This window comes from Grus americana, chromosome 2 (genome assembly GCF_028858705.1).
Source record: "Grus americana isolate bGruAme1 chromosome 2, bGruAme1.mat, whole genome shotgun sequence".
NCBI lineage: Eukaryota > Metazoa > Chordata > Aves > Gruiformes > Gruidae > Grus > Grus americana.
In genome coordinates, this window is record NC_072853.1 from 22,519,192 (window position 1) to 22,531,652 (window position 12,461).

Genomic DNA, 12,461 nt, shown 5'->3' on the forward strand with positions numbered 1-12,461 from the left:
CTTGCAAGGGAAGGAAGGGAAGAGGTAATAAAATATTAGCTAATTTCTGACATTTTGTCTTGTGTGTCAAAGACATCTCAAAAAAGGAAATGTAGTGAATTTCCTTCTTGGAATGTAAAGGGAGTTATTTCACTCAGAGTGTGCAAGGAACCTCTTAGTGTGACAGTACTTGAGACTATCAGTGGTTAAAGCCTGCCTTGTCTCTCATAAAAGGGACTACATCCACCATAAAATTCGTGGATTACACTTTCAAGAGCAGGGGTTTTATTAGTTGGAAAAGAACAGAACCAGTACCTACCCTAACACCTAGAAAGTACACAACACTGAGCTCAAACTGCTGCATAGCTTCTATTTCATTAAACAACGTACTACAATTCAGGTTACTGCTACAAACTTGCTGTACTGAAAAGCCCAGGGAGGATATAGCTGTGCAGAAAGACTTCCCACCCTCATCTCTACTTTTGCATGCACTTCCCCAGCGAATTTACGTGCCCTCCCACAGAGAGCAGGCATTGAAGCTTTCTAGCATTGACCACGCTAATGGATTGAGTTTGTTCTACACGTGAATTTAGGGGGGCAAGAAACATGTTGCATGTGCAAAAGCAAGAAGGTACCCAGCTGCACCGAGGGTCAGATGTTTATAGTTGCTTCAGTAACACAGTCCTGTCCTTGTCTCATTACTGTTGTACTTCTCTCCGTAACAGTGGCTAGATTAATAATCTTTTTTATTTTCCACCAATGTGTTAACTGAAGAATTTATTTGGATATTTACTGTTATCTGGGTGCATTCTTTCCTATATTTGTCTTGAATATGAGCTGTTCTGATGAGTGCACCTTTCTGTATGCATATTTTCCCATGCCAGCTATTTCAAAGGATAGCAAGCAAGAAACCATCAATAACGATTGATGGCATTTTGTTGGTGATACTATGGATTTCATAGGTATTCACCCATCATTCACTATCATTTTCAAAAGCATTAATGGCAGTCAGCAGTTCAAAGACTATAAAGAGTAGCCCATAACACACTCATATCCAAAACTCAGTCATAAAAGATATAGAAAAATGAGTTATATATGGAAATAAAGCATTGCTACCTATGTAAAAATCACTGTGCCCAAGAGTAGCGTGGGACAAATCAACATTTTACAAATCAGTGTAAAAAATGGGTTACTCTTCCGGTCATCTAGTTTTAATGAAACTGGCAATCTGCCTTCTCCAAGGAAATAATGATTTACAGCAGTGACCCGGGGCGGGGGTTCACTAACTATACGGACCATGGATCCAGTCTCCAGGTTGCAAGCTTTACCAATGATGTCTTTGGTAGAATAGAACAGAATACACTAATTCAGTTTTAAGTGACCTACAACAATCATCTAGTCCAACTGCCTGACCACTTCAGGGCTGACCAAAAGTTACAGCATGTTGTTAAGGGCATTGCCCAAATGCCTCTTAAACACCAACAGGCTTGGGGCATCGACCACCTCTCTAGGAAGCCTGTTCCAGTGTTTGACCACCCTCTCGGTAAAGAAATGCGTCCTCATGTCCAGTCCAAACCTCCTCCAGCAGAGCTTTGAACCATTCCCACACGTCCTGTCACTGGATCCCAGGGAGAAGAGCTCAGCACCTCCCTCTCCATGTCCCCTCCTCAGTAAGCTGTAGAGAGCAATGAGGTCGCCCCTCAACCTCCTTCTCTCCAAACTAGACAAACCCAAAGTCCTCAGTTGCTCCTTATAGGACATTCCTTCCGGTCCTTTCACCAGCTGTGTTGTCCTTTATTGACCAACAGATGAGACATTTGATCTGATTTCAAAGACAACCCAATTAAATAATAAAAAAAAAGTCATTTAGGCCATTGTCCGCAGCAGAAAATCGACAACCTCATTTCAAAATAGGCAGTCAGATTTTGCTGATCTGGTTATTACTGAAAGCACTTCCATTGCTCAACACCTCAACCTTTCTGTTACAGAAGAAAGTTTAATTCTTTCTATCCTTCAGCAGGCGCAGCCCAAGAATTACAACAGAAGAGCTGCTTCTAACCCACAGTAGCAGATGACTGCAGGCCAGGTAGTGACAACACTGCTGACTCACATCCTGAAAGCAACAAGGACATGTTGGACACATAGCTGCTTGCTTCTCTCACAAGGAACTGTTTCTCGTTTCTAGTCAGAAAGTTGCCTCCTGTGCCATTGTCCACCCGATGTAGCATCTTAGGTTTTCATACATTCATCTGTTATTGCCCTGAAGTCTACACTGCTACCATCCATGATTTCATATCCAGCAACTATTTAACTCCATTGCTCCGTGTCGTGTTTTTTTTCCCCTGTATCGGTACTTAGGATGAGAAGCATATGCAAAGATGTCTCAGCTTTGCTTTAGCCTTTCACAGGATAGCTTCAAGAGGAAGAAGCAAACCTGTTCATTACCTGACTAAACCATTTCAGAGGGAAGAGGCATCAGAGGCATCTTTATCTGATGATGCCCACGCATGCTCATCAGTGATGTTTTGCTGTGCTCAGATCTTCATCTTCAGAAGCAGGATGAAGGTAGCATGAAGGAAGTAGCAAAAAGAATTCTGTTTGTGTTTACATTAACTTTTTTCCTATTTAGTTCTACGTCATGTATATACTGATCGCCTCTCGTACTTCTCCAATTTTGGTACAATGAATTCTACGTTATTTTTTAACAAGAAAAAAAAATCAATACTATTTGTTTCCCCAAAATGAAGTAAAAAATACATGACAACAGAGTAGGGTGCAACAGGGCTAATCATTAGAGAAAGCAAGATCTGGGGTGATAGGAGGCAACATTTGCATGACTCAAGAAGGAATAGAAATTTCTACAGGGCACAGATTCATGAGTCAGAACCACATATAGGAAATAAGCAACAGAAAAATTTTGATTTATAGAGATATAATTCTATTGAGAGTTTCTGTTAACTGGACCATAAACTATCTGAACTTCACTCCTGTGGTTTATAACATCACTGAAACCTCTTGTTATAGTCCATTATGCATCTTTATTTTCCCTCATATTCTCACACACACAAATGTAGGCGTCTGTAGGACCTGAAGGATTAGTTAAATACTGAAAGGACTTAATTTATCAGATATCTAATCTCACGCCATTTAAAAGCATTTTACTTCAAGACATTATGTGAAGAAAAAAGCATTTTAAAAAAATGATAATAAGATAGTCCACCAGACAACATAACAGTTGTACTATTTTCTATGTAAATTAAATTAGCTGATGACTGAGAATAGGATTTTCAAAATCCTCTAAGCACCAGATATGAACACATAGAGGAAAAGCTAAATTAACCTGCTTAATTCCGGGTACACTAGAATATAAATTGCCAGAATTATGCAGAGTACACACACGCGTGCACACACACACCCCACACACTGAGGCAAACCCACATTTTTCCCCATTTCTGAAACTAGTACCTTGCTGCGTTGGGTTGCTTAGGAGAGTTATGTCAGCAGGATTATGTAAGCTCCCGACAGGTCTACCACGGTGGGGTGCATCAAAGACAGAGGCCAGACAGAAATTTCTCTCTCGGTTCTTCAAGCGTGGGAGCTGGATGCAAGGCTGACCACCTTCCTCTTTAAAAATATTACTGGCTCAGTCTTCACTTCGTCTCCATGACAATTTCCATCTCAGATCCTTGGATTAGTGGATAGTCCCAAATGAATTTGTGCAACAAGCATCAGTCCGATCCTGCCTCAGCAAGGAGCTCAAACCTTGAAGTAGCTGCTGCTCCGGAGTTACTCCATGTTATGTATAAGATTCTGGCATGTAGATACAATGCTGCAAGCTGGAAAAATCAGCTCAAGTTATGAGGGAGATGGAAAATTACAGTATTGATATTCTCAGCATGAGTGGGTACAGATGGTCAGGAACAGATTGTATCAAATTGAAGAACAATAATAAAATCATGAACTACTCAGGTTCCCCAGCTGGAAGGAAAGAGAGAGTTGCGCTGATTGTGAGTGACACCGTGTAAAGAGCCCTGCAAGACAGACGAGGAACCAACTAACAGCAAAGGAGCAGGTACACAGTTCAAGGTAGTAGGTGAGGATGAAAACCCTCCAAGTGCTACCATAATACAAAAACACTTTCCAAAACATCTTGCAGAACCTTATTACCAGCAGCACACCCTTGTTAACATGGCTGGGCATGAATGAGAGAGTGGGGACAACTAATTATGGACTCAGCGTGACTTGGGTACCTGGAATTTGTTCACACAGCAGCATCAATGAAGACCTCATCCAACTTTGATATCTAAATCCGCCATTGATGGTAAGAACATGCTCTTCTGGCCACAAAACGACCACAGACTGGTTGTAACAAGAACACAGGCATAGCAGGTTTTAACCTGCAGAAATTTTTGTTTGTTCCTCTGAATGTTTGGCTGTGTAAGATGTATGTGCTGACAGTGAGTACAACATATGCGCTGCCATCATGAGAACAGATTTAAAGCAAATACTTGCAGAAGAAACAAATAAGAAAATCACCACTCAAATGTATGGAATTGAAATGTCCATTCTTAAAAAAAAAGTTTTCCACAGACAGGCATAGTTTTCAGCTTTCACATAAATGAATTTTGAGAATCTTTAGTAAAACATGTTAGCATTTTCTGGTATTTTTCAATGGCTAGAAAAAGGCAGGGTAGGTCACTGCAATGCTACAGAGTGGCATCACTAGAGGAGGGCCGGCAAAGCAGAACCTTCCAAACGCTCAGGCCAAAAATACCATTAAAAATAGAAAAGGACATAAATGATTATGAACAAAAGACAATAACATTGGCAGACAGCAAAAAAGGGGGCTCCTGAGTATTGTCTTCCAACCACAAAGTGCTTGCAGGTGGTTTTAATCATAGTTAGAATGAATTAATAAAAAACAAATGAGGAAGTATTATTTACCATCAAAAACCCCCCTACCCAAACTAAAGAGGAGAGGAGACTTGCACTGCGTACTAAAGTTGCCCTGTCACCTGAAAAAAAAAAAAATCAATTTGGATAATTCAAATAAGACAATAACTGTGAGAAAATCATCTCACATTAAGCTGAAAGTAGCTTTAAAATGAAGAACTGGAAGGCACAGCGAGGGTAAAACAGATCAGGTATACTCAAAGAAGGCAGCAAAAAGGAACACAAAATGCTGCTCTTATGCTTAGGTCAAGATTAAGAGAATGAGACCACTGTACAAGAACGTAGAAGAAAAACCTTCAAAAAACTACCCAAAAGACATTGTTAGCAACTGTAAAACTGACATAGCATCACAGTCCTCTCCAGAAAATTCTTCTATGTACTTATGCTGAATTGGATTTACAACATTGCTGCGTCTTCAGGTACTTTGAGAACAAGAGATTACTTTCGGTAGCCTGATCTTATGCTGACCGTATTTCCAGGCTGTGCACTGAACAGCCAACGCGCACCAGCAGCACGTGGCACGTACCAAACGTACCTAGACTGTGTTGACTTTCAAGAGGATCTCTGAAAATTTTCAGTGACTCTGTACAATACCCAGAAAATTTTGCGGTTGTCCTTAAGACACCAGATGGGCCAAGATCTCTAACCAGTTAGTTTGGAGTTAATACTGAATTTACCGTATTTTGGAGGTAACAGATCTTCAAGGCAGTGAAATTCTGTGGTCAGGTCACGCACATGTAGGTTTGGACACTGCTGATGGTATCTGCCTCCTGGAGACATTGATAAAAAACATGCCGCTAAACAACTGTCAGAACTGAGTAAAATGTCCTGAAGTCAGAAAGTCAAAAAAACAAAGGTGGTGAAAACCAGCGTGACCTCGGATGATTGTATTGCTCTGTAAGAGCTTAAGAAGTGTTATTAGCCCACTTACTAAAACAGCAACTTTTCCATGATTGCATCTGTAAATGACTCAAGTGGAAAGCCTTGCTTTTCCATGGCTGGCCTCCAGCAGGGAAATCTAACGCCCTCCACAACAAGCTAGGAGTCTTTTGTAGCTATGCATTAAACATACACCTGCGGTCAGGAAGGAATGGATGGAAAACAGCATTGGCATTCCCCTTGGCTCCTCAGAGAGACGTAGTGGCACAGAATAAAGCAGGCCCTGGTCTTGGGCTGGGTGCGCCTTTACATCGTGGCCCAAGACACACGGACTTTGGCATCCCCAAAGCCAAGCAAACCAGAGGGACGTTTTCAGCAGAGCATTCACTGAAGCAGCAGTTTTGCAAGAAAACTTGAAAAATTGTGAAAGCATTGGCTTGTGATAGTACAGCTTAAAGGCAGCTGAACTCTTACGCTTCTGATGATATGAAAAGTGGGTTGAATTAAGGCAGACGGATGAGAACCTGACTGATCTGCAGTTTTTTTCCTTCAGATCTCCCTCTGCAAAACTAACCAGGTTAGTTTAGCATCCCACTGCATACTGTTTCAGTTCTTCCCATCTTGCAAATAAAGTCTTTGGTTAATAAATATTTTAACAAAACATTTTTTTAGTAGATTTTCTTGAGTGTTTAGTTCTGAGCTGTTCTGCCACATTTTTCTGTGTCTGCCACCATAACACCATAAACGTACCCCTTAGCATGACTACCCAATTGAATTTTGACTCGGTCCAAAATTCACTATAACATTTCTTCAATGTACAGATAGTGTCACAATCTCTGTCTAGAGCAGTTCACGTAAAAGACTCTCCACAGAATAAGGCACGAAAGCCATAAGGGTATTTGTCTTTTGAAGAAAATTACTGCGCATTGTCCATAATTTAAAGAATTGTCACTGAGCCAGATTCCTGTTTTTATTCTTTTTATTCCCGGGGGAAAAAAGAGCCCTCTGCTGATTAAGCCCTAGTTTCAAATCACATTTAGACACCCAATTACTGTATTAAGTTTATTCCACAGTTTGACATCAATATCATAATCCAGTTACCTACTCCATGCCGCTTTAACTTGTGATAGTGAACATTTTCTGTTCCAGGATATTGTACCGCAGCCACTGGACAGCCGTAACTGACAGGATTATGTAAAAACAGTGGCTTATCATGAATGTCCTAACGTTTTCTGATGTTAAATACTCACTTGAGAATGACGCAACTGCAAATATTGCCAGTGGTTTTGTTTGCCAAGGTTATATTTTGCCTTAAGTGATGCAAAAGAACACAGGCTCCATTCCTGAAATAGCTGGTCTATAAATATGATACCTTTAGATATCCAGCTGAGCCAATGAATCTTCTGCCTTCAGACTTAAATCCTGGATTATCCCCTTTGTAGGGGAAAAAAAAAAAAAGTAGGCATTTTACATATTTTGCCTTACATTCTTATAGCATAAGAGAGATTGATTTTTTTTTTTCCCTATCATCTTTACTCAAACCAAGTGAGAAAACTGCTGACACGCTCCTTCCTCTTCCATCTGTGCCTCGCAGCTCCCCCGACTCCTGCCATGCCAAACCCCACCCCTTTGGCCAGTTTGCAAGACCTTGTTGTATTCTGGTAATAATTCTTCCCCTTTGGTTCTCCTTTCTTCTCATCCTCCAAGCATCTTTGAGACGAGGTTTCCTTTCCCCGAACACATCCCAAACACCGCGCACACCATAGCATAGGTTCATAGGCATCCGCAAACGATTAAAGCCACCATAGGTCTTCCAGAGCTTAACGATCCTCATTTTTGGAGGGGTTCAGGGTAATGTTCCACCAGATAATATTATATGGTAGAAATAACGTCAAGAAAGAAGTATTTCTGTTTTCCGGTCAGCAAAAGCTAAGTGATACAGCCAAAACAATGATGACCACAGAGAAAGCAAGAATTTCTGAGGTGCTATTTCGGGAAGCAGGGATGTGAAGAGAACAAAAACAGAAGAGAAAGAAAACCGTAATGCTGGAAAATCTGTAATCCTCCGATCAAACCAATTTTATACACACGAAGAAGTGATTCCATCCTCAGGTACTATTCAATCTCTACCCTAGATTGCCAAGTGCAGAAAAACAGCAAACAGCTGTTCTTGCAGGACGGAGTGAAAGGGAAATGAGCACTGGCCAAATGCTGCTACCTAGCTACCCAGGGATGTTTGCCCCGGATCGTAAAAGCCAGAGCGCTCAGACTGAGCCCCTGCAGCTGCTATAAGGTGGGGCTCCATCACGAACTAGTGGGACTTGTCTCATGCAGGTGTTTGATGCAGTGGCCTCTCTTCACAGACCGAACAGATCCCCTGTCCCTTGCTACCTCCCACCGTTCACTTGTACCTTGTGCCCTGACAGCTTTTATATGCTGTTTTGTAAATTAATGGTGTTTTTCAGGTTGCTGAAAAAAAAATTGTCTTATTCTACAATAAGGATCTTAGGAAAAAAAGTCACATCTTCAAATAATTCCACTTTGCTTGAACACAAGTTAGAGGCCTGGATGTCAGTCTTGTAATAAATACATGAGTGCAGCATGTCTACTAAATCTATATTAAATCTGTGGTTTTCTATCATATTGTGGTTTTCAATCACATTTTTACAATGATGGTCAAAATACCATCTCCATCCATTTATCTTCTTAATAATCGCAATGCTCCTTTGTCTGCTGGAAGATCTTTGGTTTTGCCCACACAAGCCCTAAAAGTAGAAAACATGATGCAACGTGCTATAAACTCCTGATCACATCCATCTACCCACTGAGAACTCATCATTTGCATCTGCTGAAAGTGCTCCAGACTTGGACGAAACAAAATCACTAAGGATACTAACATTTATTAATATAAGAAAAACTTCGAAAAACAAGATCTTCCATTTCATATCCTAAAATCCAGAGAGATAATAGATCAAACTTTCAAAACACTGAATAACAGCAGCTCTGCTTAAAGTCCGTATAACAGTAATTACTGTATGAAAATAAGCCCTTAAGTTTGTATCAAACTGTGTATAAAGAACATGATCTTCAACTTAGAGGAAGCGTGTATTTTTATTTTTTTTTCCTCGTTTAATATAGTAAGGAATGACACTTTCAGCAGTTTTTAGTTGGTGGTATTTGAACAACGATCTTTGATTTTGTCCTAGAATTCTTCACATACCCTCGAAAGCCCCACAAGTCCTAGGTGAGCACATCAGTCTTTTCTTTCTAATTAAAGTCCCTCTTCTTCAAACGCCTTTCCATCTTTCTCTAGTGTAACACTGAGCTCTTCAAGTTTCCCACAAACTATTATCCACAGAAATTTCTTTGTCCTCAGTTACAGCACCTCATTCATCTCCCTTCAAACGTTTTCAGACTTTTGTGATGCCAAAGAGCAGACAAGAACTTCCAGAAGGTCTTCACTTGTCACTGGTTTTGCACATCTTAAACCTAATTGCCTCTGTGTGCGATTCTCTCCAAACCTAGACAGACATTCACAAGTTAACTAGCTGCCTTTCGTATCATAAAGTTAATTGTAAAATAAAGTTTTAAATCATAATATAGATGTCTAAAGTATGGGAGAAGTGTCCCCTGAAATGACTATCTCCACCAAGTATAGAGCGAGATCAGGTAGGCAAAGCTGTTCACAGCCTGTACTGTAGACATCTAAGGTTAAGCAAGACGCATCCTACTCCAACCGCCACATTCTTGGTCCAGTAACTAGGATCAGATGGCACTGCAGACATTTTCATATAACAGAGCACATTAGGTTATCTGATTAAAGGCTAAGCAAATTAAACACAAAGCCATGGCAAGGATCAGAAGAACAATTAGTGAAAACCAAGCACACTGACTCACTAGTCCTAAAACCATTGAAGGAAAATGATTCAGATCATGGTTCTTGGTGCAAGAGCCACAAAAAAAAAGTGTAGGAAACTCCCTAGAAAGCTGTGCAAGCTGAGGGATTACCTAAAGGTGTAGAAGACTTCTTACAGGACACAGGGGTATGAGAATTTAGGGACAGAACAGAGAGAATTTGGGAACTATGTAAAATTTATTATGGGATTTTTTTTTTTTTTTTTTTTTTTTAAGGAATTGCATCAGTGTGCAAAACATACTATAGGATGTTTAAGGGAAGCAGCAAAGGTGTGTAAAGGGAGGGACTAAGGTAAACCAGAGAGAAATAAGCATGAAAAAACAAAGACAAAGAGGATAAAGGGGGCCAGTCCCATGTAAACAGCTTACGGATTGCACTTCAGCACATGAGCCTTGCACAGCCCCAGCTGAACTTCACCCTCTCCCTCCTCTCCAGCCGGTGAGGATCAGAGCTGTAATACCTGAGTGTAGCCTGTGTTTACCCAGGTGCCAGTAAAGGCACTGTGCTCTCCACATCTTGATTTGTGGCTGGCCACGTGTTTACTGTTTGTATGTGCGCAGGTGTGGACACGGGTATTGTTTCATATTATGGGCTTGCGGATACAGAGTCACAGCAGCAGATTTAAATATTTCTGCATCAAAGAAGTTATTTCTCTTTCAAAAAAAGTCTTCCCAAAATAAGAACACATACAGAAGTTATCTGTTTTAATCAGCAGATATGCAAGCACTGCATTTGGTTTAGAAAATAGTCATCTCCCCCCCACAATCAATCACACCAAAATTTTGAAGGCAATCATTAACAGTTTCCTTATATTTTCAGTATCTTATGTGATGCTAAGGATTTTATTCTATATACACTGATGTATACATACTGCAGATACATGTATCCATATTCTTTTTGCATATAATGATTTCAATAAATCTAGGTAACTCCTTTAAGGGGATTTAGATGAGGCTTAATTACACCTCTCAAATCATTGAGGGGAAGAAAATAAAAAACAAACCACCAAATAAAAAAAAAAAGAGCTCCAGCTCCTTTAATGTAATTTCCAAATCATTTCAGTGATGGCTTGTGACAGACTTACGTGAGCACTTCTTGCAAGCAGAGCTACCACTCAACAACTACTTTTAAATATTTAAGTTTAAAAACCCTACTCTTAGTATTGCGGCATCACATATTTTTGGTGGATGGCCACAAGTGTTGGAGACCAACTGTAAGGTTTTCCAAAAGGGACAAATCAACAGCAGCTAGCCCAACAGCATACAAATCCATGGCCAGGGATCATCTGAACAGAGAGACTGTGAACATCACCTGCAAAATTCCAAATGACTGACTCCCAACCAGAAAGCCCCAGACCACACCTGCACTGGTTTTACAACTAACATGTTTCTAGAAGTCATGCCAAGACTTGATTTTGGAAAACAAGATTTTTTTCCTGGAATGCTAAGAGCGTGCCCCACTTGATGACAAGACCAAGATCTCTGTACAAGACCACACCCATTAAATTTGGAAAAGGCATTCATATCCAAATCACAGCCTCCAAGTACCCTAACTTTAAAATTCCTTTTTTTTTCCAGCACGCTCTTACAATCTCTTTAGTAAGATTTTTAGCCAACCCTGATCCTTTGAGTTGCTCCACTTGGGGGCCTGTCTGAAAGCCAGAGTACACAAAGGTCTTTGAACATCAAGAGATCCTTTGAACGTGGCTAATGCAGTAGAGCTCTACACCAACACCAGCCTGTAACTAAACTAACTTCAGAACTGAAATCCCTCTAGTTACATTCAGAGTTCTGCACCAAAGCTAATAAATTCCAAGCAGCAGGACTTGTTCACACCAGAGGTTATCATGACTCAACAAATCAACCACCAACTTCATCAACCCAAGCTATACTGACAAGGCTGAAAATTTTTAATCCCATTCCAGAAGATTAGTCTGGTTTTGCAAATTGTGCAAAACTTGACTACAGCTGTGTCACAAGCCATACTTTGGACCGCACATTCTCCCTCAATTTTCTCAGTGTTTCAGGAAGGAAATAAACTGTATTTGGCACAGACTGCACTGTATTAGTACAACAGGCACACAGCCAGCATCAGTCTATTCCCTGATCTGTTCCACTGCTTCTCATCATCCTACTTATAGCTCTTCAGATCTGCTTCTCTTCCTGTATCACCCCATAAGGTAACCGATCCAGAAGGTAAAAGATACATTATGGCCTCTTATCACCAAACAGCCATAATTTTGCCAAGATGATCCAGGAATCTTGCCCAAACAGTGCTGATAGAGACAAGTGAAAGAAATGCATATGGATGTCAGTGTCAGTAGATGCCTTCATATAGCATCCTGTTCAACGTAAGTGCTCAATTTCCAGATTAAAAAAAAAAGTTAAACTACAAAGCTTATTCTAATTGAGTTCGTAATTTTTTTTGTGTGCATAAACTCAGGGCAGGGGGGAGTGTAGTTACAGACTGCATAGTAGTGCAAAGGCTTAAAAAAATCCTTTTGTGTGGAAGATGTTAAGCAACACTAACAGTTATTACATATCTCATATTTCTGCAAGAGAAGCCTTCAGCCTAGAAGACCTAGTTGAATTGTTTTCTGATCACCTTAATATCTTCAGGAAAAAGCTAAGTCTATCCCACTGGAAGAGAAGCAGAACATTTCCCAGACAAACAGTAAAAGAACTTTGAGCTACAGATACCTTGTGGAATGTGAAGTTTTTATTTTTTTATATAA

At 40.3% G+C, this 12,461-nt stretch overlaps 1 protein-coding gene across 1 annotated transcript in view; it reads right to left on the reverse strand.

Annotated features, from left to right (window-relative positions):
* Positions 1-3,599, reverse strand: part of RIMS2 (regulating synaptic membrane exocytosis 2) — a 502,429-nt gene extending 498,830 nt beyond the window's left edge. The window contains exon 1 of the mRNA XM_054816636.1: positions 3,445-3,599. The gene's annotated coding sequence lies outside the window, so the exon portion shown is untranslated. The remainder of the gene's footprint in view (positions 1-3,444) is intronic.
* Positions 3,600-12,461: the final 8,862 nt, after the last annotated feature.